Raw genomic sequence first — 25,219 nt, forward strand, 5'->3', positions numbered from 1 at the left:
ACCGTGAAGGATAGACTGCCTGAAGGAAGACGTGTGACTAGTGTGTCTAGGAACGAGAGCGAATTTTTGGTTTTCGATTTCGATGGTAAATTGTATGCGTTCATGTTGTTTGTTCAGGTGGTTAAGGAATGTGTTTAGTGTTTGTCGCCAGTGCGGCCAGATCGCGAACACGTCAACGTATTTAAGCAGGACTGTCGGTCTTAGCGTGGCTGAATCAAGAGTCCGTTGCTCAAAGGTTTCCATGTAGAAATTAGCGATTGGGGGGACAGTGTGAGCCCATGGCTGTACCTTCTTTTTGTAGGTAAAATTTGTTTTGCCACACGAAGTAACCTGACTGTAGTACGTGGGCAAAGAGGGCAGTAATGTCGGGCGGAAATTTGTTCTGGAGTAGGAGAATTGTGTTATTGATGGGGACATTTGTGAAAAGGGCAGAAACGTCGAAACTGACTAATAAGTCGTCTTTGTCGAGTTTTTTACGTAGGAGAGGGAATGACCTACCAACTCCTTGAGTGTTCACGCTAATTTCTTGGCTAAGTGGTAATTGGGACTGTCTATTCCTTCCACGATTGGTCGAGAGGAACATTTTGTTTGTGTATTTTCAGGACCCCATATATTCTGGGGGGGGGGGGGAACGGGCGTATTGGGGTTTGAGTTTTTTAACCATGTCTAGTGGCCAAGAAGTGACGGACTTGAGTAGTTTCTCTGTTTTATCCTTTTTAGTGAGTTATAATTTACCATTTTATATGTGTTGTTATTGGCTACTAGTTGATTCATTTGAAGTACATATGTTAACCTGTCAAGAACAACAGTGGCATTGCCTTTATCCGCTTTCGTTATTATTATATTTTGTTTGGCTTTTAATGACTTAATTGCTGCTAATTCTGTTTTTGTGAGATTGTTCTGTATGGTTTTCTTAGTGTTCAGGACATTACTAGTTTCTAGTCGTATTTTATCTTTTATATTGTTAGATAGGGACCTGATGCCTCTTTCAGTGTGGTAGATAAAATCCAATTTGTTTACCTTTTTAGGTACTATTGCGTAGTTAAGTCCTTTATTCAGTAGCGTAAGTTCGCCGTTGTTCAGGGTGGGGCTTGATAGGTTGATCACATGGTTCTTGCTTGCTGGTGGTTGGTCGCTCCTTGTCTCCCTTGTTTGGTATTTCATTGTTGGTGTACATTAAAAAATTATAAATAATTAAAGCTATTTTAAATCTGGTTTTACTCCATTTTGCTTACTTGGGAAATGGAGTAAAAACCAGGTTTAAAATAGCGTGGTATCTTTAACATATATATTTTACCTTGATTACCTTGATGGACCTGTGCTTTCAGTCAGGATTTCTCCATGACTGCAGGTCGTAAAGAGTCCAGCTGTTCCTGTCTTGGGCTTTTCTTCTCCATTTTCTTCCAACTTTCTTAATCATTGGGTCTTCCCACCTTAAGGCTGGTCTTCCAGGTTTCCTTTTGGTATCTCTCGGATACCAGAATATGAGACAACAGATGACTCTGTCCATCTGTTGTCTCACATTCTAGCGAGATGTCCTGCCCATCTTTTGCTGTTGTAGATTGTTTTTATTATATCTGTGAGTCCAGACTTCTTCCTGATTTCTGTGTGTCTTACGTGGTCTATTGTGTTTATATTGCATATTCTTCTTTCTATTGCACGTTGAATTGTTATTAGGCTTTGTTCTTCTTTTTAAGTTATGTTCCATGTTTCACTGCCATAAGTTAATGCTGGTAAGATGTGAATATTGAAAAGATGGGCTCTTATGTCTATATCTATGTTTTGGTTGGTAATTGTTGATTTTATTTTATTGAAGGCTATCCAAGCAGTTCTCTTTCTCCCTGCTATTAATGATATATATCATTTGATATATCATCATTCATTTTTATGGACTGGCCGAGGTAGATGTATTCTTCAACTTTTTCGATGGTGTGAGATTCTAGAGTGATTGTGTAATCTTTACAGTATTTGTTTTTCATCCATCTTGTTTTGTTAGGGTGTATTACCAGTCCAATTTTTTGACAGTTTTGGCTTATGTTATTCAGCATTGATTCTAGTAGTTTGAGTGAGTGAGATATTAATACCACATCATCGGCAAATAATAGGATACTTAATATTTCACCATCAATGTTTATTCCATCGTTCATGTCAATTTTTCGAATGATGCTGTCCAGAGTAGATGTGAAGAGATTAGGTGATAAGACATCACCCTGACGTACTCCGATACTTAAGTTAATTTTAATCGAGTGATTGAAAAGGGTGATATTTGTTGTGCTTTCTTTGTAGATATCTTTTATGAGTTGGATGTATGCTTTTTCTACGCCTTGTTCTATTAAAGCTTGGAATACTGCGTTATGCTCAACAGTGTCAAATGTCTTTTTAAAATCTACAAAAAGAAGACAAAGTGGGATCTGATATTCTCTGCATCTTTCTAGTAGCTGAGTAATAGTTCGAATGTGATCTATTGTTGAAAAGCCTTTTTTGAAACCAGCCTGTTCTTTGCAGCTATTTTCATTGATGGAGGTTTGTGTTCGGTTTAGGATGATTCTGGCGAATATTTTATATGTATGTGCTAATAGACAGATAGGTCTGTAGTTACTGATGTCTTCTTTATTACCATTTTTATGCAGAATTATGGTCTTTGATGTTTTCCATTCAGTAGGTACTTTCCTTAATTGTATATATATATCGGGTAAACCTTTCTGCTAGAGCTTTAAAGAGTATTTCTCCACCCATTTTTAATTCATCAGATTTTATACCGTCAATTCCTAGTGATCGGTCATTTTTCATATGGTGGATAGCCATTTTTATTTCTTCAGGTAGGACAGATGGTATTTCCAGATTTTCCAAATTTTCGTCTGGTATTGGAGCTGTGATTACTTGTTTAGATGAATAAAGGTTCTCATAAAACGATTTCACTATTTTTTCCATTTCACCTCTGTTTGTGTGTCTGTTTCCTTGATTGTCTATGAAGGCTGACGGTAGTGGTTGCTTTAGATTTATTTCTTTCTCTACTTTTTTTTAGGCTACTGCCGGGTCTAGCTGCTTCTGCCAATTTTGTTGTTCTATATATGTTATAGTCGTCTTTGATATTGTGCCTCAGTAGTTTACAAATAATTTTATATTCTATACGATCTTTCCCTGTATCTTTCAGATTCTTCTTTTCTTTAATAGTTCTATTGTTCTTGCTGATAGACGTTTCCTGGTCTTAGGGGGAAGTTCATACGGGGTTCTTTCTTTGCAGTTCATTAATTTATTGTTAAAGTTTGTTAAATCTTCGTCGATGTCATTTTTTAATTTCCAGTCGGCTTCTTCCACCTTTTTTCTAAATTCTTCTGGGTTTATCTGTTTTCAGCGTTTTTTTTTTATGGTTGGACTGTGCTCGTATGCGTTCTTGATGTTTTTTTAATGTATTTTGAGAGTGGCTCTTATTGGACGGTGGTCTGAATGAATGTCGCAGTAAGTTTTCCCAATGACTTTTACATTTTTTATTATTCTTTTGAAATCTGTTAGGATGAAATCAGTTTCATTTCTTGTCTCTCCATTTGGAGATTGCCAAGTCCATCTTTTTCCAGTTCTCTTTTTAAAGAAACTATTCATAATGTACAACCTTTCTGCTTCTACAAATTCTGCCAGGAGTTCACCTCGTTCATTTCTTTCCCCTTTTCCCCCACGGTCCAATGTATTTTTCTTCAATAAATCCTGTACCAATCTTTGCGTTGAAATCTCCACACGCTATTGTGTATGTTTTTTTTTTCCAGTAATGTTTCTCATTATATATATATATATATATATATATATATATATATATATATATATATATATATATATATACACAGGGTGTTCGGGATAAATTTGACATATTTATAATTAATTATATTTTTCCGTAAGTTACATGTATTAACACACACTTCTCTTCATTTAAAAGTTTGGACCCTTCTTCATTCACATACAAGATGTCAGAAAGGATGGATAGCTGGAACCCACCTGAATCATGGAAGAGAATAACTTGTATCATGATGATTCGTGCCCGCCATCAAAATAAGGATATTACGACTGCTGCTCAATGCTCCCTGAATACAGTAAAAACAATCAGGCATGAACTAGAGACTTGCAATGGTGACTACGAGGATGTAGCAAGAAGAAAGATCCCTAGCAGACGATCTGATTGCGTTCGTACAGCAGAATTCCTCGCAAATCTGCAGGAACAGGTGTTGAAGAACCCTGGCATTGGAATTCGGGCTTTGTTCGTGGAGTTGCTAACTGTAGTCAAGCCCTGGATAACAAGGGTAGGCAATGGTAGGCCGTATGTATGGCAGCAGGATTCGGCCCCTTGCCACACCTCTGGGAAAAGTCAAAAATGGTTGTCTGAAAATTTCTACGACTTCACCAGTCCAAATGTTTGGCCTCCAAACTCCCCAGACCTTAACCCCATGGATTATTTTGTATGGGGCGCAGTTGAAAAAGACACCAATCGCACTTCCAGTAATACAAAAGCCCAGTTAATGGATAAAATTAAAACAGTTTTTGCGGCCCTTCCCAGGGAGACTGTAGCATCAGCTTGTTCGAGGTTCCGAAGCAGAATTGAAGCTGTGATCGATGCTAATGGTGGTTATTTTGAGTAAATCTTGTTGATAGTATTGTAATTAACTCTGCCTGTAATGTTTTTTTGTCAATTCATTAAATTTAATAGATACAAAGAAGATTTTCTTTTTCCTTACGAAACTGTCAAATTTATCCCGAACACCCTGTATATATATATCAGCTTATAGACATATTTGAAAATTAATAATTATACTGACTAAGAACACAGAGAAAGGTAAGAAAACTTTAATATAACATGACTAGTGTCGTCGGAACGCCGACTTCTTCAGGTGTGTAAATAATAACAAAAAAAAATGGAAAAAACAAGGTAAAAAACATGGACTTCTCAAATTAACAAATTAGGAACTGTAACAGTCATATCTGAACTGATGTCCGCATGGCAGGACTAGCGTGAATTGTGAGTGGCAACTGATTCGAGAGCGCCAGAACTCAATCACTGCGCTGTGGACGTCGGGCAAACTGTAGCTTAAATTGTTCGTGTGATGGGTCCAGAACTATCTCTTTAGATTCTACGATACGTCTCTCAAGTTCGTCACCGCAATTATAGATATTGATCGTAAGATTCTAGTGTATCTGGTGTTGAAGTTCTTCTAGATTGGAGTTAGCGGAGAAAAGAACATGACTGGAGAGTGCGCTTGCACGGGTTCTTATGTAAGAGATGTCACGCTGGTGTTCCTCAAGATGTAGTGAAATAGACTTATCAGTCTGTCCTTAAATAAAGTTTACTGCAGTTGCAGACGACTTTATAAATTCCTGGAAACTGAAGCTGGTTTTGTTTTGGTTTGGGGCGACTCAGAAAAGAACGAAGCTTTAGTAGGGGGGGATGAAGCAGGTTTTAATGCTGAATTTCTGCATTATTTTGGCCAGTTTTGGAGATAGAGAGCTTATGAACGGCAATTGGATGTGAGAAATAGGATTGGAGTTATCTTCTTGTCGAGGTTACCAACTCTCTCTGATACCTAATCTCCTACAAGGGAGCTTCATAACACTAACAACAACCTTCTCAGATCTACTTCAGAAATTCCTAGGCACACTAGACTATCTCTCGCTCTCTCCATGTCCTTATTCCCCGTTTGTACGGCCTTCCGAAGATCCACAAGGTAGACACACCTTTAAGACCAATAGTTGAAGGTATTGACTCACCTACTTACACCCCTCTCTAAATACCTAGCCGTTTCCTTAAAACATCTCATTGGTAATTCTTCCTCTTATATCAAAAGCTCTGAAGATTTCATTTCGAACACGAAAAATTTAAAACTTGAGGATTCTGACAGAATGGTTACTTTTGGCATTGTCTCTCTTTTTATAGATGTGCCAACAGAAAAGTACTCAATCTGATTAAAAAAGTTTCCAAGAAAATCTTTAAGCTCTGTATTACTTAACCTTGGTATTTCTTAGCTTAGCTCCCACTGATGAGACCTCAATAAAGGTCGAAACCGGTCTGGGTAGTGGCCCCCTTGTCTTTAATGCATAGCATCATACTCTCCTCAAGGAGATGGGATTTGCATTAAGGGTAAATATTAGGAATAGTGATCAGAGCTTATTCCACCTTTACCACGAGTTTCCTAGACTTGTACTACTTTGTCGGTCACTTAGACTTACACTTCGTGCAGGCGCAAACTTGACTAATTTGATTGTTTGCTTACTTGGGAAATGGAGTAAAAGCAGGTTTAAAATAGCTTGGTATATTTAACTTTAAGTAAGAGCCTGTGTAGCTCAGTGGATGTGGCGTTTGCATACCACCGCGCTTGGCCACACGAAGGAAGTCTTGGTTTCGAGTCTAGTCGGCGACTAGAGGAAATTTTCTAAGCCTTTTTTCGACCGGTTCCCGAGTTAGTCGATCTCTGGCACGAGCAAGCAGGTTTTTCCTCCCGGAAACTCGGGTTTTTCGTCCTGTAAACTCAAGAAAATCGACCGTAGAACCCACATTATTTCAGACATTAAATATATTGTGGTAGGATTAGGGACAACGAGATGGCGGCACATTTGAGACGTCTCTCTTCACTGCGTACCGCTTAATTAGTGATAGCCTTGGGCCATCTGTCTCTGATTGGGTACCAGTGGAGATTGAACTGCCCACTCAGTCTCCAATAAAGTTAGATAGGGCTAAATGGCCTCGCCTACTCCCGTATACGGGAATAAAAAGGATTTTTTTTTTTTTGGTATCTTTAACATATATTATACCCAAGGTAAAAAAAATTTCTACATCTATCTCTTATCCTAAGGTTTTTATTTAATAAGGTCAAATCACATTATGGTAACTTGTTTTGGTAAAATACTTATAAGATCTGTATTACTTAACCTTGGTATTTCTTAGCCTGGCTTCCACGGATGAGAGCTCTATAAAGGTCGAAACCGGTCTGTTTATATATATATATATATATATATATATATATATATATATATATATATATATATATATATATAAACAAACCGGTTTCGACCTTTATTGAGGTCTCATCATCATCTCTCTCTCTCTCTCTCTCTCTCTCTCTATATATATATATATATATATATATATATATATATATATAGAGAGAGAGAGAGAGAGAGAGAGAGAGAGAGAAGCAGTTGAAGTAAAGTGTTGTCTGTATCCCTTGATAAGGATAAAATTGAGTAGCGTACGGTTATAAAAGAAGGTTTAACGCCAAAAGAAATTCAATCGAAGTTCATAAAAGTTTATGGGCACTCTTCTCCTCCGTTTTCGACAATAAAGAAATGGGTTTCTGAGTTTAACCATGGCCGTATCACCCGTGATGATGATCCACGTGAAGGACGTCCAAAAAGTGGAATAACACCAGAAATCATTGATCAAGTGCATGATATGATATTGGATGGTCGGCGAGTCAAATTGGTTGAAATTGCTGAGACTATAGGCATTTCAAAAGAACGTGTACGATATATTTCGTTTGAAGAATTGCATATGAAAAAGCTTTTCGCAAGATGGGTGCCGTGCTTGCTCGCAGCAGATCAAAAACGCATTCGCAGGAAAATCTCTGAACAGTGTTTTTGGAGCGTTTTAAACTGATTTTGTCATCGATTTTTTACTATGTATGAGACTTAGATTCACCATTACACACCAGAATCCAAATAGCAGTCAAAACAGTGGACAGAAGCAGGTTGTTCGGCGGCAAACTGGACAAAGTCGGTTCCAGCAGCAGGAAAGGTCATGGCATCGGTGTTTTGGGATGCTAAAGACATTTTGTTTATTAATTATCTTTAAAAGGGTAAAACAATAACCATGGAATATTATTCCGAGCATTTAACCAGAGTAGATGAAAAAATTCTGAGAAAAGACCCGGTTTGCAGAAGAAAAAATCATCTTTCATCAGGACAATGCTAAGGTGATTTGGCAATGGGAAAATTAAGGGATCTGCACTATGAATTATTGGAACATCGAACATCCACCCTGTTCCTCAGATTCGGCTCATTTTGACTTCTATCTCTTCCCAAAACTAAAACTCTTCCTAGCTGGGCAGCATTTTTCTTCGAATGAAGAGGTGACAGCAGCTGTAGAGAAGTATTTTGCAGATCTTACTGAGAACCACTACAGGAACGGGATAATGGCGCTGGAGCATCTCTGGAATAAATGTATTAGTCCTAATGGAGATTATGTTGGAAAATAAAAATAATTTTGAAATTTATAAATTCGTTTTTTCATTGTTAGCACACACACACACACACACACACACACACACACACACACACACACACATATATATATATATATATATATATATATATATATATATATATTATATGTGTGTGTGTGTGTCTCAGCCAAGTAAATCCGTTATATCATCAGCTAACGCCTTTTATTCTCCGATTGGGAATAGGCGAAGCCCGTTAAAGCCATAGTGAGCAGTTCAATCTCCACCAGTAGCCAATCAGAAATAGCTGACCCAAGGCTATCACTAATTATAAGCAGCCACCAATGAAGAGATAGTCAAACAAGTGGGGACAAATCTTACTTAAAGGGCACTTACCCCTAACAGGATATGTGTCTGTTAAATAATGTGTGTTCTATGTCGAGTTTCCTAAATTTACGAAAAGAAAGGCTTACAAAAAGTTCTTCCAGTCAGCACTAGACTTGAACTTAAGTCTATCGTCATGCGGCTTTGCACAAGGGATGCAAGCGTCACTTCCACTGAGCTTCACAGGTCTCATTGTATCGTGCGCGCGCACACCACACACACACACACACATGTTGACAAAAGTATTTGGACACCCAGGTGTGATCAATAAATGAGTTTTAATTACATTTCTGGTACCAAATGAGATCACCTTTTGCCTGAATGACAGCAGCTACCCTTTAGGGAAATGCTTTCAACTAATTTATGTAATGTCGCAAAGGGAATATTCTTGCATTCCTCCTGCAAAGCTACCCCAATTGCTGATGACAGCTTCTGTTGTATGGAGCGATTAGCGTTCTAATTCTAACAAAGTTGCTCGATCGCATTGAGGTCTGGACGGTAAGCCGGCCAGTCCAACACTTCTATGTTGTTTTGTGGAATCCAGTCTCAGACATGATGTGCTGTATGGTATGGAGCATTGTTACGTTAAATCGTGCGAAGGTCACCACCAAAGTATTTTCACATCGTCGGGAGCATAAATTTGTCCAGGATGTCCAAGTAGCCATCAGACGTCATTATTTTGGGCACGTCCACCAATGGTTTAAGCCCCATCCAACTGAAACACTCCCATTCTATTACTGAGCCTTCATCAGACTTGACAGTTGGGATGATGCAGTCCTATTGGAATGGTTCCCTGGGTAATCTCCCAATTTAAACACCACCTTCAGAGTGAAACATTTGGAAGCATGATTTGTCACCCCACGTAACCCCTTTTCTAATCATCAACGGTCCAGGAATGGTGTGAAAGACACCAGTCCAAACGTGGTTTGGCATTGAGGGGAGAATGTGTAGCTTGTTTGCAACACCTCTGCCATGGTAACAACTCTCTTCAGACAGTTCTAGTGATGACATGATATGTCCCTGTAGCATTTTTCAGGTTGACTTCAAGGTCTGCCACTGATTACGCGTAGACTGCTAGAACATTCCGAGAGTTCGTCGATCTCGGTCAAAGAGTATCTTTGGTTTTTTCCTGCTGTGGTAGCACTGCAGGAAACAGGGCCGCCTCTAGAAATTTTGTCACCCCGTGTAGTAGCATATTTTCCACCCATCCCCCCCTTATTTTTCGTATAGTTTATGCCAATTTTGCCATCCCCCAAAAAAGCTTGTCGCCCAATGCAAATACACGTCTTGCACCGTCGGTAGAGCCAGACCTGGTAAATAATATATATACAGTGCTGTAACTAGGCAGGTGCACAGGCACGGGGTCTAGAATGAAGGAGCCCTGAAATGAGGTATCAAAAATAATCAATATTATATTTTCATTTTCAAAATTTAAATTTTGAGGCAGTATGAGCTGACTTATAAACATATTTGATAATATGCGATATTTATGATATACGATAATAACTGGCAGAGCCTGTGTAGCTCAGTGGATGTGGCGTTTGCCAACCACAGCGCTTGGCCGCACGAAGGGAGACTTGGTTTCGAGTCTAGTCGGCGACTAGAGGAAATTTCTTTAAGCCTTTTTTCGACCGGTTCCCGAGTAGTCGATCTCTGGCACGGGCAAGCAGGTTTTTCCTCCCGGAAACTCGGGTTTTTCGTCCTGTAAACTCAAGAAAATCGACCGTAGAACTCACATTATTTCAGACATTAAATATATTGTGTTAGGGTTAGGGACCACGAGATGGCGGCACATTTGAGCCGTCTCTCTTCACTGAGTACCGCTTAATTAGTGATAGCCTTGGGCCATCTATCTCTGATTGGTACCAGTGGAGATTGAACTGCCCACTCAGTCTCCAAAAGTTAGATAGGGCTAAATGGCTTCGCCTACTCCCCGTATACGGGAATAAAAAGGCGTTAGCTGATTTTTTTTTTTTTTGATAATAACTGGCGAAGCGGTTAAAGTGTCCACTCTCCACCCAGAAAGCTGCGGGTTCGAATCGCTTTTTTTTTTGCTGTTTATTTTTCCAAAAAAGGGGAGCCAAAAATAAAATCTTGCACAGTACCAATGAAAAACTATTTACTACACTGTATACATATATCGTATTCTTACTAACTTCAGGTAGCAATTCGCAGAATAGCTCATCCAGTGTGCAGTGATGGCGAAAGGAAGAGAGAACGTAAAGTCTTCCGATTTATAAAATTTAGTACTAAAAGCATGTAGCCCTCTTGAGAGAATGAGAAGGCATTGATATTAAACTAATCGTATTTCTAGTTTTTTAAAGATCTTTCACAAATCTAACTTAAGCTTATCGCGTCAATTTATAGAATTAAATATCCGCAGTTCATTCAATTAAGTTCTAGGAAGAAATGTATGTGGATTTCACAAATACTAATTCGAGAATTACATGAAAGAATTCTCGAACTTATAAGCATTCCACAAACTGAAACAAATAAAGAACTTTTCAATATTTTTAGTAAAGTCTGTCACTTTGTATAAATTATAATATATATCATATTAAAAAAAAATTGAGATTTTTTCTTTTGTTGATCTTTGTTATATTGAAATTCCAATGTATTTGTTTCTAAGTTATGAGTTAACAAAATAGATGGCATGCTTTGTTTCTGTCTGCTGTCACAGATTGGATGCTACAACATAGATAAACATATAGTATATGAATTTAGAGTCGGGGTTTGGGTGCTGATTTAATTATGATCGATTTTTAAAGCGCACATTGTCATGCTTGAAAGGTATTTATGGCAATAGTTTTATAATAAAAATTCATAAAGATGGGCCCAAGGCCAGTATTAGAAAAGCTTCATTATTTTTTATTTCATTTGTAACTATATAATGCAAAGCATAGAATTATACGGTGTGGGATTCAAAGAATTTCTGTGACAGCCATAATATTAATATATAGCAGTGAACTGGCAAAAGAAAGAAAAAAGTTTCGTCACGTGGTTTTCAACCTCCTTCTAGGGGACATTTGAAGAAGAAGTGAACTGACAAGGATTTGTTTACGAAATTGCATCTTATGTGATAAAAGTAACTCAAGTGCCGAGGAAGTTCGAGGTCGGCTAGTTCCGAAGCGGCTACGCAACATTTTTTTTTTTTTGCTATTATAGTATTGCTCAAATATCAGGGGAACCTGCATTCTTAATAATTAAAATGCTTCATGTGTAGGCCCTGTCGTGGTAACGTTTCTTATACAATAAATGCAAGGAGATAGTTATAGGTTCAATTCCAGTTACCGCTTAAATTATTATTATTATTATGGGCAACTCCAAGGAGTCCTTAGACTCATCGAGGAAGGCCCTAAACATCATATTCAGAACAACCATTCAGCATCCACACAGTATTTATCATACTTTGCTTTAAACTCACTCACTTTAAACTAGCTCTAACACCCTAGCAAACCACATTTTTGCCCAATTTCCATGGACGGCCCCTATTTCTCTCACCACCAGACCTGTTCTGAAAAATTTCCTCTGAATTAATCTTGTAAAAGCCTTTCAGTAATTTGAATGTCTCAATCATATCACCCCTCTTCTGCCTATCAACCAATTTCTGCAACCCATAGATCTTCAACCTGTTCTCATAAAGTTCATTCCATAGACCAGCTATCATCTTAGTTATTCACCTCTGGATCCTCTCTACCTCCTCCCCATCAAGAAGAAACCCTGGCATCGAGATCTGAGCACAGTAGTCAAGATGGGGCAGTTGCGTAGCTAGAGGGGGGGGGGTCTTCCCTGGGGCACTTTGAACCTTTTTGAACTTTTACAGTTAATCCTAAAGTACAGTCTCAAGAACGCAGTTCCAACTGCTGCAAATTTTCCTCACGATTGCTGTAAGTGTTGCTAGTTGTGGGTGGAGTTTTTCTAAATAAAATTGATTAAGAATTACCTACATTATTATGAAATGGATTTCGACAATGTCATCAATGATTTTGCTAACAGAAAAGAAATATAACATTTTAGAATGTTGAAATTAAAGTTTTACTTCAAAGATAACCATAGCATTTTAATTTATTTCCCTATACGTCGTTTTGACTTTCTGTAGTATTTTTGGTGTGTATTGAGAGGGGAGGCAAACTCAGGGAACACCCCGGATGGTAAAAGCTCTAGCTACACCACTGAGACGGGGTCTTATCAAGTCTCGATAAAGAGGAACAATAACTTGCTTGTCTCTTTGCTCGTCAAATCAAAGCATTCTTCAGTAACCAAGTGATCTGATGAGCTGATTTAGCCACTTTTGTAATGTGTCCCCTAAACTTCAACTCCCTGTCTGCCAACACTCCCAAATCCCTGGCCTCGTCAATCTCCTGGAGTACAGTTCCACCAATGTGGTACACTGCTGCTATTCTTTTCACCCCAAAATGCATAACCTTACACTTTGCCACATTAAACTGACATCCATTCTCTTTAGCCCAGTCTTCCAATCTATCCAAATTATCCTGCAAAATTTTGACATCATGTGGATTCACTATCGCTGTACCCAACTTTGCATCATCAGCAAACAAATGAACCGTTTCTCTCAGATCCTTTCCTATATCGTTAATGAACAAATTAAACAGCAGTGGTCCAAGAACAGAACCCTGCAGCACACCACTAGTCACAGGCCTTCTTTTGGACCCTACTCCTGAATAAACTACTCTCTGATATCTCTCCATCAACCAGTGGTGTAGCTAGAGCTTTTGCCGCCCGGGACGGTCCCCGAGTTTTCCACTTCTCTCAATACATAAAAAGTCAAAATACCAAAAATACTACAAAAAGTCAAAATGACATATAGGGAAATAAATCAAAAACACTATGTTTATTTTTGAAGTAAAACTTTAATTCCAACATTCTAAAATGTTATATTTCTTGCTTTTCTGTTAGCAAAAAACATTGATTACATTGGCGAAGTCTATTTCATAGTAATGTAGGTAATTCTTAATCAGTTTTATTTAGAAAAACTCCTCTCATAACTAGCAACATACAGCAATTTTGAGGAAAATTCACAGTAGTATTACAATATTTGGAAATTAGTTCTCGAGACTGTAAGAATTAACTGTAAGAGTTCAAAAAGGTTCAAAGTGCCGCCTGGGGTGGACCGCCCCCGTTGCTCCCCTCTAGCTACGCCACTGCCATCAACCACCCTCCTATCCATCTCACGAACCCTTTCTCCATCACCATATGCCGCAGTTTACTGATTAGAATTCCATGTGGTATCCTGTCAAAGGCCTTAGCAAGGTCCAGCAGTATCACTGTAAACCCATTACTCTTATTCAGTTCAGCAGTCACTGTGTTATAAAACGTGAGCAAGTTACTGATCCATGATCTACTCTTCTCAAAACCATGCTGTCCTCCATACAGTATCCCATTATCATCTATCCATTCCTGTATTTTTCTCTTGACTTCTTTCTCCAAAACCTTGACAACAACTGATATGCTGATCGGTCGGTAATTTGCAACAGCAGTCTTGGAGCCTATTGCATAAAGGAATGGAATATTGTAAAATAGTTCCATTCCTTTATACAATGGAACTATTTTACACTCCTTCCATCCCCTCGGGACTAACCCAGACCTGAAACTCAAATTAAATAAAATGGTCAAGGGCACTGACAATTCTTTTGCCACTTCACGTAAGACCCGAGCTGGTTACCATCCAAACCCACAGATGTATTCACATTAAGTTTATAATAAATTTAGTTTAATCCTTTATCCAAGTATGTGCAAACAAAGCTTGCGCCTGAAAGTATCTTCAGGACTGGGGTAAAGTGGTACAACACCGGGCAACTCCTTGCAAAGGTGGAGCAAGCTACCAACACTCCTATCTCAGTATCTCCCATAATGCAAAACATCTCCTTGCGGATATGTATAATGGCCCTTCCCTTAATGCATAACATTATACATATCCGCAAGGAGATGTGTTTTGCATTATGGGAGATACTGAGTTAGGAGGGTTGGTAGCTTGCTCCACCTTTGCAAGGAGTTGCCCAGTGTTGTACCACTTTACCCCAGTTCTGAAGATACTTTCAGGCGCAAACTTTGTTTGCACACACTTGGATAAAGGATTAAACTAAATTTATTATAGTCTGACCAAGTGAAAAATGAACTTTCAACTTCAAAATATTCACATTAAGGTTTTGTAATATACTATTCACCTCCACCTCAATTCCTGTATAAGCTATTGGTTTCTTCATTCCTGCAATATCACCACCTGGATGATATACTCTTGCAAAGTGCTCGCTCAATAATTCCACTATTTCAACTTGTTCATTTACCTCCCTACTATTGGCATTCCTTAAAATCATTCTGCCATATACATTTTTTTTTTTACTTGCAGCATATTCAAAAAACTGTTTGGCATTCTCTTTAGCTTGCGTTTGCTAATTCCCTTTCATAATCTGCTTTTGCTTTTCTTACAACACTAGCTACTCTTCTGGCCTGTGCTTTATACTTTTTGTTGCCTACAGGTCACCTTTCTCCTTAAATTCTCTCCACAGTTGTTTCTTTCTTTGTAGCTCAAGCTTAATGGTGTTATTCATCCATTTAACCCCCACTTGATTTACTATCTGGATGATATGGTATGTAGTCAGCCATTACCTACTGCAAATGCTCTTTAACCACTTCCCATTCACTGTCAACATCCAGCCTTTGCAGTTTTACATGCTATGGCACTGAACCAAGCAATCTCCTAAGCTTTGTCATACTTACCAGCCCGTTATTTTCCACGTGTACTGTCTTAATTGAAAATTCCACAAATTTAGCCACCTGGGAGGTGGCTAAATGTGTGGATCAAGACCTTATGATCACACTCACCAATTGGTGGCAGCGTGGTCATATTCATTACAGTCAAATTCTCAGATGCTATTACCAGGTCAAGCATTCTCAAACCCCTAGTATTTTCAATTACATGCTGTCTCAGATAGTTATCCCTTAATAATTGAATAAAATCCAGTTCCTTCCTCACATGTGTCCTCTCCTCCTTCCAATCAATGTTACCATAGTTGAAATCCCCCATAATAATTACCCATCTTCCACTCATTGAGTCTATTTGTGTTATTCCATTTCCTGGTCTATATAACAGCACCCAACTGTATATATTTTGTTCTGCTAGCCTTGATCTCCCACCAAATAGCCTCAAATGTGCTCTTTTCACTATCCTGCAGTTCAACTTCTATTCTCCTTGGCTGCAGTTCATCAGCTATCATCAATAACACTCCTCCCCCATTCTTTTCTCTCTGTCCCTCCTGAACACACTATACCCTTCACATTCTATCCCACTAGCTATATCATCTTCTGTCAGCCATGTCTCACAAATGCCAATAACCTGTCGCCAGGAAGAGCCAACCAAGGCAAAAAATTCCTCCTTGTTCCTAATACTCCTGGTATTAGTGTACATCATAAAGTGCAGAAGCCTGTTAGCCCACCCCTATCTTGATGTCTTCTACTAACTATCCCATTCTGGTTTGTTGTCCTACATACTAGCTCAGGCATATTATACACATTCTTACACTCAACTGCCTCACTGATGTCTGCATATCCACCCCCCCCCCCCCAATAGCTCTAGTTTCCCTGATTCTGCACATCCACTTTCACTTCATTCAGCAACACTTTTTCCAGTCTCTGCACACCAAATCCATTCAGATGCAAACCACCCTTCTTGTATAAGTCTTTTCGACCATCAAACTCATTCCACACCACTCCACCTGCTTAACCTGCTCATAGATCATTCGCAATTATGGTCCTCCTTCTCAACTCTACTCTGCCATACCACGGCAAGCGGCAACAGACTCACTTTCTTTTGCTAGCTCTAGTAATTCCTTCAAGTCCTCTCTCATAGCAAATTTTTCCACCCTTTAAATCATTTGTTCCTGCCACTATCATTTCTTTCGCCCTGTGCTTTTGTGCTCTAATATTATTAGTCTGTTATTCCGAGTGAGTTGATTTTTGTTGCAGGCAAGTAGAGTTTTTCCCCGAGAGGAAAACTAAAAAAATTGCCCTTAGAACTTACAGACAGCAATAGGAGTGTTAGGATTTAGGGAGTTGGGTTAGGAAACTGCCACGAAATGGCGGCAATTTCCTTCTGTACTCATTTTCCCCAACACCCTGAAGGCATCGAATGCCATGGGTTTAGCTTTTGATTGTTAAGAGTGGGCTGCCTACATCCCTTGGAGAATACAAAGGCATTAGAGATTATATTTTATTTTAATTTTTCACAGTTAAAATGAGAATGTCTAATTTTTTTTTTTTTTTCTACTCACACATTCACCTCTGAATCCAGCATCCCCATGTTTCATGTCACATTTCATGCTGGCCTGGTTGGCCGAGTAGTTAATGTATCTGCTCTCCAGCCAAAAGGCTTCAGGTTCAAATCCTGCTGTACGCATGGATGTTTGTGATTGTCTGTGCAAATACTAGTGGTGGTAGTGGCCAGTAGATGGTGTTGGTGTAGATGATGCGGTTCACTGTAGTTGGTGGAATGTGAGTGGTGGAGACAGAGAGTTATAGAGTAGTTGCTCTCCCTCAATGAATCTTTGGACTCCTTGGAGGTGTCATGTAATAATAATAATAATTATTATTATTACACCCCCATTTCCCTGTTTGTGTTGCACTTCCACTCTCTCATTTACTTCACTCATGATATTCATCTCTCCATTTGCAAGCCTCCCTATCCTGCTTTCTTGCTCTTTCATATCATCTCGTACCACCTCAGATCTCTTCGTTACAGTTATTACTTCTCCTTCCAGTAACAATCTCTTGAGCTGACTCACACCAAAACCATTTATATACAGCCCATCTTCTTTATAGAGTTTCATCCATCCTTCAAATTCATCCCACACATTCACAATATGCACTCCTTTTCCTCATAGCCGTGCTAGCATAGCATTCAATCTTTGCTTGCAGTTTTCATCACTCATACCTTGGCAACACACTGACTACCTTTCCTATCACACTGTTATCTCTTACTCTTCTTAATAATGTCCTGATATCCAATCTGATACTTTCCTTGTTCCCATCAAAATCATTCATCCCTACTACAACCACCAACTCTTTTGCTCTCTCATTCGTCATGTCCAATGCTTCAATCACTCTGCCCATTCTACCACCAGGAAAACAAACCTTATATACCTTCTCATTCGTTAGAGGTGTGGTGAATATACATTCACCACACCTCTAATAATGGAATTTCCATAAAGAGCCACTCTCAGATCATTTCTTACATCTTTCACATGCCCATCTTTCCTTGCACTCTTTTTCACTCTTTCATGTATGTCTGCAATTCTTCTCATTTTATTTCGCATGTACTTCATCTCTTCTCTCATTTTCATCAACTCTACTTTCATCAACTCGGCCACCTTGGTTGGCCGAGTGGTAAGCGTATTCGCTCTCCAGCCAATAGGCTGCCGGTTCAGATCCCTCCGTTGGCTTGGATGTTTGTGATTGTCTGTGAAAATACTAGTGATGGTGGTGGGTGGTAGATGGTGTTGGTGTGGTTGCGGTTCATTGTAGTTGGTGGATTGAGTGGTGGAGACAGAGTTGTACTCCTGTTGGACTCCCTGGAGGTGTCATGTAATAATAATAATAATAATGTGTGAATCCAATATATGGTAACATAAAGATTCATGTCTGATATTATCATGCAGTTTCATATGATGCATTTGGTTGTGCAGCATCTGTAGCAGCCCTCACACTAATGTGATATGAGATCTCCAAGGAATAATGAATTGACTTGTGTCCTCAGCAACACTCTGACCTTGTAGTTGACGCTGCTGATCATGTACTTCATTATTGGTTGGTGCAACAGCAGTAGGCACTCTGGATGATCCCAAAATATCATCATTATCGTGGAACTATTACTTTGATGTGAAGGACTGGCAAAAGGCAAAACTGCAGTTGCAGGTAATAAGCGTTAGACAAGGTTCAGTATGTTGTATCATATTATGTGCAACTTGAACAAGAAGTAGATAATTCAGGTGACACAGAACAGGAACTAATATTTGGCTATCACCACATGGCCTTGATTCTATGTTATTTCATTGAGTTTTGACTAACTCAACAGTATTAAGAATAGGTGTCATTGATCTGATATTAATTCCATAACTGGAATTAACATCAGATCTTGGTGCATATTGTCAAAAGATGTTGTCACGGCCAGTGGTTCCTCCATTTCTATTACTGTATCTTCATTCTCCCAACACTGAACTCTGCACATGGAATTAATAATAATAATTAAAAATTAATAATTTCTGAGCTGAACTAATATATATACTTGAATGAGAAGCAGAAACTTCACTTAGTGTCAGAGCTTTCAGGAACTGAAAGCTCTGACCTTCCTCTACTTGCAAATAACTCAATTGGCCTGTTAGTATCTTCTGTAGTGTGTGTCTTGTTCATGCATTCTTGATGATATGTTATTTTTATGTCTAACACTGTTAGAACTGCTAAGAAATCTACTCCAAGATGTTCCTCTTATTTACAGTGGCAATTCTGTGCTGTGTTCAATTTGGTTTCACCTCAGCAAATAACAAGGCCACGTTACGTTCACTCTTCTCCTGAAGATTAATATTGGAAGTATCCTAATGGTGCAACCTCTATGCAGATCTGCATGTGAGCAAATTCAAAAGACATAATTCAGAAACAGAGCATCTGTGGAGAAAATGATTGAAAGGAGCCAGCAAGATGGGAATCATCTATTAAGTGAATAGCTCTTCTGGATACAATCTAGCATTCTGAGGGAGATTTTTGGTGCTCTACTCTAAATGTGGATAGATTTCAATATTTAAGTAGCTGGATCTCAGAAAAAGGAACTTCATAGTTGGATATTAGAAATAGAATAGGCAAAGCTAAATCGGCATTTATGGAAATGAAGAGAATTTTAATCAACAAGATTATTAAAATAGATGTTAGAGTTGGCATAGTTAAAGCAACAGTTTGGAGTATTGCAAGTTATGGAAATGAGTCATGGACACTCAGAAAGAGAGCTATGGATAGAATTAATGCATTGGAAATGTGGTGTTATAAAAAGATGGAAAAATTAGCTATACAGAGAGAATATCAAATCAAGAAGTTTTAAGAAGAGTTGGGATGGAAAGAACACTGTTCAAGAATATTATGCAAAGAAAGACCAGATTTGCAAGGCATCTTCTGAGAGGTTCTTTGGGACACCTGACAAGAACTATATTACAAGGGAAAGTTGAAGGGAAGAGAAGACATGGAAGACCAACTAGAGAGTGGTTCAATGACATTGTGAAATGGACTGGTTTAAGAATGACCGAGGCGACAGACAGAGAGAAATGGAGAAGAGTTACTCATCTGCTGCAACCCTCTTGCTAGAGGATGCTACCGGACGACAACTCTAAATGTGCTTTGGGATTTATAAAATACAGTTGACAGGCTTAGGTGTTGGACATTATTCATAATTTATTTTAATTTTAATGGTATTACAATAATATTATCAAATACCAAACAAAATTAAATTATATAAAGTTGTTTATTAACTAACATATATTTTGCTGGATTTCAAACCAGTGAAACATGTGTTGCAGTTTGAGTGAAACAATTCAAATTGCAACCAATAAAAGATCTAAAGTCTTAATTTGGCACCCTCTAATGTTGAATGGAAAAGGTATTGCAGTTGAGTAGGAGTTGATCTCAAAATGAGAGTCTCCAAAATGTTTGGCAGATCCCTGGAAACTGTATAAAGAGGGTGTGAGTAGGGGAGTGAGAAGCAAGTTTTTTTCATGCAGAGTTGTGAATGATTGGAATGCCTTGCCTGAGAGTGTGGTGTCTGCATAGAAATGCCAACTTGGTTGGCCAAGTGGTTAACGTATCTGCTCTCCAGCCAAAAGGCTGCGGGTTCGAATCCTGTTGTGGGCATGGATGTTTTTGATTGCCTATGAAAATAATAGTGATGGTGGTGGACAGTAGATGGCATTGGTGTAGATGGCGAGGTTGAGTGATGGAGACGGAGAGTTGTAGAGTAGGTGTCCTCCCTCTCGATGAGAATTTTGGACTCCCTGGATATCTCAAATAATAGTAATAGTAATGCAGCCATACTTGTTATGGTTAAGAGAATGCTTCATAGCCATTGCTAACTAAAAATAGAGTTGTGTCCTGTAGCAAGTAACCTAACCTGTAGCAACTTCGATATAGCACATTGGTTCTCTTCCATCTAATCCTGTGTGAAGGGATGTCCAAAGTGTGGTCTGGCAAGTCTGAACTAAGACTTTTTGATATCTGTCCATCAGACACCCTCCAGTCCAAATCACCAGATTCGTACCTATCCCTATTTGTTCCAATTTATGCAACAGAATTCTATGCGGAATCCTGTCAAATGCCTTTGCAGTGTTCAGCAGTAATGCAAATCTACCTTTCACAAAACTATGTTGCCACTTATAAAGTGTCATATTCCTTTCCACCCAGTTGTGATTTCTGTCTTTTAGTAATTTCTTCATTATCTTAACCACCACTTCTGAGATACAGATCGGCCTATAATTTGCTACTTCAATCTTGGAGCCTTCTTTATGCAGTGGGACTATTTTCTCACTCCATTAGCACCCTCTCAGAAGTGCTAATGGAGTGATAATTCCCTTGCACAATATTTCATTTAATCCAGTGGCATGTTTGCATTAAGGTTCTGCAATATCCTAAACACTTCCAATTCTTCGACTTCTATTCTCCCATCAGTCAATTAATGTCTAGTGTCATTATTATTTTTATCATCCCAAGACCTCCATGGATTCAAAGACTCATCTAGGAGGTCCTTTTGTCATAAGCACAGCTCATCATCCACACCTTGAACACACACACACACACAAATTCTCTGCAGACACCACACTCTCAGGCAAGGCATTTCAATCATTCACAACTCTGCATGCAAAAAACCTCCTTCTCAATCCACTTCTCACATCTTATACAGCTTCCAGGGATGATCTCTGGTTCTCCCCTCATCTCCCACTGTTTTCTGTAAAACCTCAATAGCATTGATCCTATAACAACTCCTTACTAACTTGTAGATCTCCATCATATCACCCCTCTTCCTCCTATCCACCAGACTCTATAAATTGCATCTTCTCAATCTTTCCTCATATTCGATTTCAGAGATCAGAAACTACCTTAGTCAGTTACCTCTGGACCCTTTCAAACATCTCTTCGTCCATTTGAAAACCAGGTGACCAAATCTGTGCACAGTAGTCCATTTGTGGCCTAATCAAAGCCTAATGGAACAAGAATCTCCCTACTAATACAAGTCAGTGACCTCCACATCATTCCCAGAATTCTTTGTGTTGTCCTCACAATTTGGCCATGTTTCCCCTAAATTCAGATCCTTATCCACTATCACCACAAGATCTCTTATTTCCTCCACCTACAACAGTTATCCTCACCAAGCATAAATTCTACACCCCATCTTTGTTTCCTAAATTTTAAAACCTTACATTTTGCAACATTAACTGGCACATCCCTATTCCCTTCTCATTCACTCAATTTATTGAAGTCTTGTAAAGCCACAACATCTTCTCTACTCTTCATAGTTCGTCCCAACTTCGCATCATCTGCAAACAACTGTATATTCCCATTCAAATCTTCACCAATATCATTAACTTACAGGTTAAACAGCGATGGCCCTAAAACAGACCCGTGAGGCACATCACTAATAACTTTCCTCTTCTGTGATATTACTCCCACATATACAACTTGCTGATACCTATCAGATAGCCAGTTTCCAATCCAAGGCACTAATCTAATATCCATTCCCATCCGCTCTAGTTTGACTATCAACTTACCATGCGGTAATCTCTCAAATGCCTCTGAAAAATCTAAGTATACTACTGTGTATCCCTCTCCTCTGTCCAAGGAAGCTGTCACCTTATTGTAATGATTACTAAAACATGACCTTCCTTTAGCAAATCCATGCTGTCCATCAAGATAATACCATTGTTTTCAACCGGATTCTGGATCCTAGTTCTCACCTGCTTCTCCAACAACTTAACCACAACACCAGACACACAGATAGGCCTATAATTTGATGCTTGAGTTCTCTCACCTCACTTATGAAGTGGCACAATCTTGCCCTCTTTCCACTCCTTTGGAACTTGATCCAATGCAAGATTCATATTAAAAAATATGTCAAAGCAGATGTCAACTCCCTGGCACATTCCTTCAGAATATGTGATGATATATTATCAAGTGCCACAGCCTTATTAACATCAAGTTTGCTCAATTCCCTATACACATCTTGATCACTTACAGTCAGACTCTCCTTCCCCATCATCAACTGCTTTCAATCTCTCCAGGATGTCACATTCACAAGAAAGACCTTTATGAACTGCTGATTAAGTATCTCCACTATATCTTCCACAGTAGTTGTCCTTATTCCATTTTCTACAATCAATATCATCCTTCCATAATCATTCTTTTTTTTTGCTGGCTACATATTGAAAAAACTCCCTAGGATTCTTTTTGGCTTCATTAGCTAACTGCTGCTCATACTTCACTTTTGCTGCCCCTCATCAATCATGTAGAAAAGGGTATATGTGGTTCTACATATACCCTTTTCTTACAGAGGTTCTCACACTGCTGGCAACCACCCAGGTAATCACCTCATGGTCACTCTCACCGATTGGTGGGTGATTTGACACTTCATTTATAATTACATCCTGTGATGAGATGACCAAATCCAAGACCCTCAATCTTCGTGTGTCCTCTCTTACATACTGTCTGAGGTAGATATCCCTCAAAAATTCAAGAAACTAATTTTCTTTACTTCCAGTTGCTATCTTATCATCCCAGTCTATGTTGTCACAATTAAAGTTGCCCATAATTATCACCCTTTTCTTATGTGCTTGACTAATTTGATTATACATTTCATAGTCACTACCATCCACATTACCAGGTCTATAATATCATCTGGTACCTTGAGATACGAGTGCCCCAACATACGAGTTTTTTGAGATACGAGCCGTCACTAGGTCAATGATTTTTTGCCTTGAGTTACGAGCCAGAATTTGAGATACGAGCCTGCTTCGGTGACGTCACAACCACCACTCTGCTCAGATTCCCGAGGATAGGGTCAACCTATCCTTCATGCAAATGCAAGTGGCGGCTGCAAGATCGAGCCGCTGCTCGTATACCACTCAGAAAACCCCAGAGCATTCAAGACACATAAGGTTTTAAAAGAAAAACTGCAGGTTATGTGGAGAGCAAACCCAAGGGCATGGGTCACCAGGCAGTTTTTTGTGCAGTGGGTCAACTTGGTCTTTGGTCCTGCCGTTAAGGAATACCTCGAGGTCAATGATTTACCCCTGCAAGCCCTTCTCATCCTTGACAATGCTCCTGCCCACTCACCAAACCTTGAGGACGACATCCTCGAGGAGTTCAGCTTTATAAAGGTTCTCTACTTTCCACCCAACTCCTATCCTACAGCCCATGGACCAACAGATGATCTCCAATTTCAAGAAACCTTTTACCAAACACATATTCCGATGCTGCTTTGAGGTTACGGAGAGCACAAACCTCACCCTTTGAGAGTTCTGGAAGGACCACTACAACATTGTCATATGCCTCAAAATTATTGATATGGCCTGGCAGGGTGTTACAAAAAGGACCTTGACCTCTGCATGGAAAAAGCTGTGGCTGAAAAGGACTTTGAAGGATTTAGACCTGAACAGGAAGTGCTGGAGGAGATTGTGTCCCTCGGAAAGTCCATGGGCCTGGAGGTGGATGAGGGAGACATCGAAGACCTTGTCGCCGCACATTCTAAGGAACTGACGACAGAGGAGTTGACGGAACTACAAACGCAGCAACATATGGAGGTTCTGCAGGAGATTGGTACAACCGCAGAGGAGGTTATCTCTTCAAGTGAGATAAAGTGTTGGCAATGTGGGAAAAGTTTCGGTCTTTATTGAAAAGAAACACCATGAAAAAGTTGCAACTGGTCGTGCAGCGGTGCTATTTAATGACACTTGCCTAACTCATTTCAGATACATTCTAAAAGGGAGGAAGAAACAAAGTCCCTTGGACAGGTTTCTATTGAAATGTCCTGCAGATGAAAGTGATGAAAGCGTGGCAAAAAAGAAAAAAACTTGTGAAGAAGAAAATTAAGTTAAGCAAAAGTGAAGTGAAAGAAACAATTAATACCATATGCTAATCGGCTCCACCAACATCTGTTTATTTCTTTAGATTCTCTTTTACACGTATGTATGTACAGTATTTGGTTTTATTTTGTTTGTATACAATATTTGTTCATTATAAATACATTATTATAAAAAAATTGGAGTGGTTTTTTGGGGGCTGGTATGAATTAATCTCATTTTAATTAATTTCAATGGGGAAAGCTGATTTGAGATATGAGCATTTTGACTTATGAGCTCAGTCATGGAATGAATTAAACTCGTATCTCAAGGTACCACTGTATATTATTCTATTTGCCTCTATCTCACACCATACTGCCACAAAATCACTGGCACTATTTTTCTCTTGTGTCTCTGCTTTGTATGGACATAACTCTTTCTCTATCATCAATAGGACTTCCTCCTATGTTTTTACCCTTTCTATCCTAATGAAACACATCATACCCTTCCATCTCCATTCCTGTCAGGATCTCATTCTCGTCC

The 25,219-nt window shown here is 39.0% G+C and overlaps 1 protein-coding gene across 3 annotated transcripts in view; it reads left to right on the forward strand.

Annotated features, from left to right (window-relative positions):
* The first annotated feature begins 11,297 nt into the window (after window positions 1-11,297).
* LOC150095276 (MFS-type transporter SLC18B1-like) overlaps window positions 11,298-25,219 on the forward strand; it is a 545,110-nt gene continuing 531,188 nt past the window's right edge. For 2 of the 3 annotated variants that reach the window (XM_090410476.1, XM_090410480.1), the window contains exon 1: window positions 11,298-11,369. The gene's annotated coding sequence lies outside the window, so the exon portion shown is untranslated. The remainder of the gene's footprint in view (window positions 11,370-25,219) is intronic. The other variant, XM_090410477.1, reaches the window with a different exon arrangement.

This window comes from Typopeltis vanoorti, chromosome 20, assembly GCF_054136105.1.
Source record: "Typopeltis vanoorti isolate ZY-2024b chromosome 20, IOZ_Tvanoo_1.0, whole genome shotgun sequence".
Classification (NCBI taxonomy): Eukaryota; Metazoa; Arthropoda; class Arachnida; order Uropygi; family Thelyphonidae; genus Typopeltis; species Typopeltis vanoorti.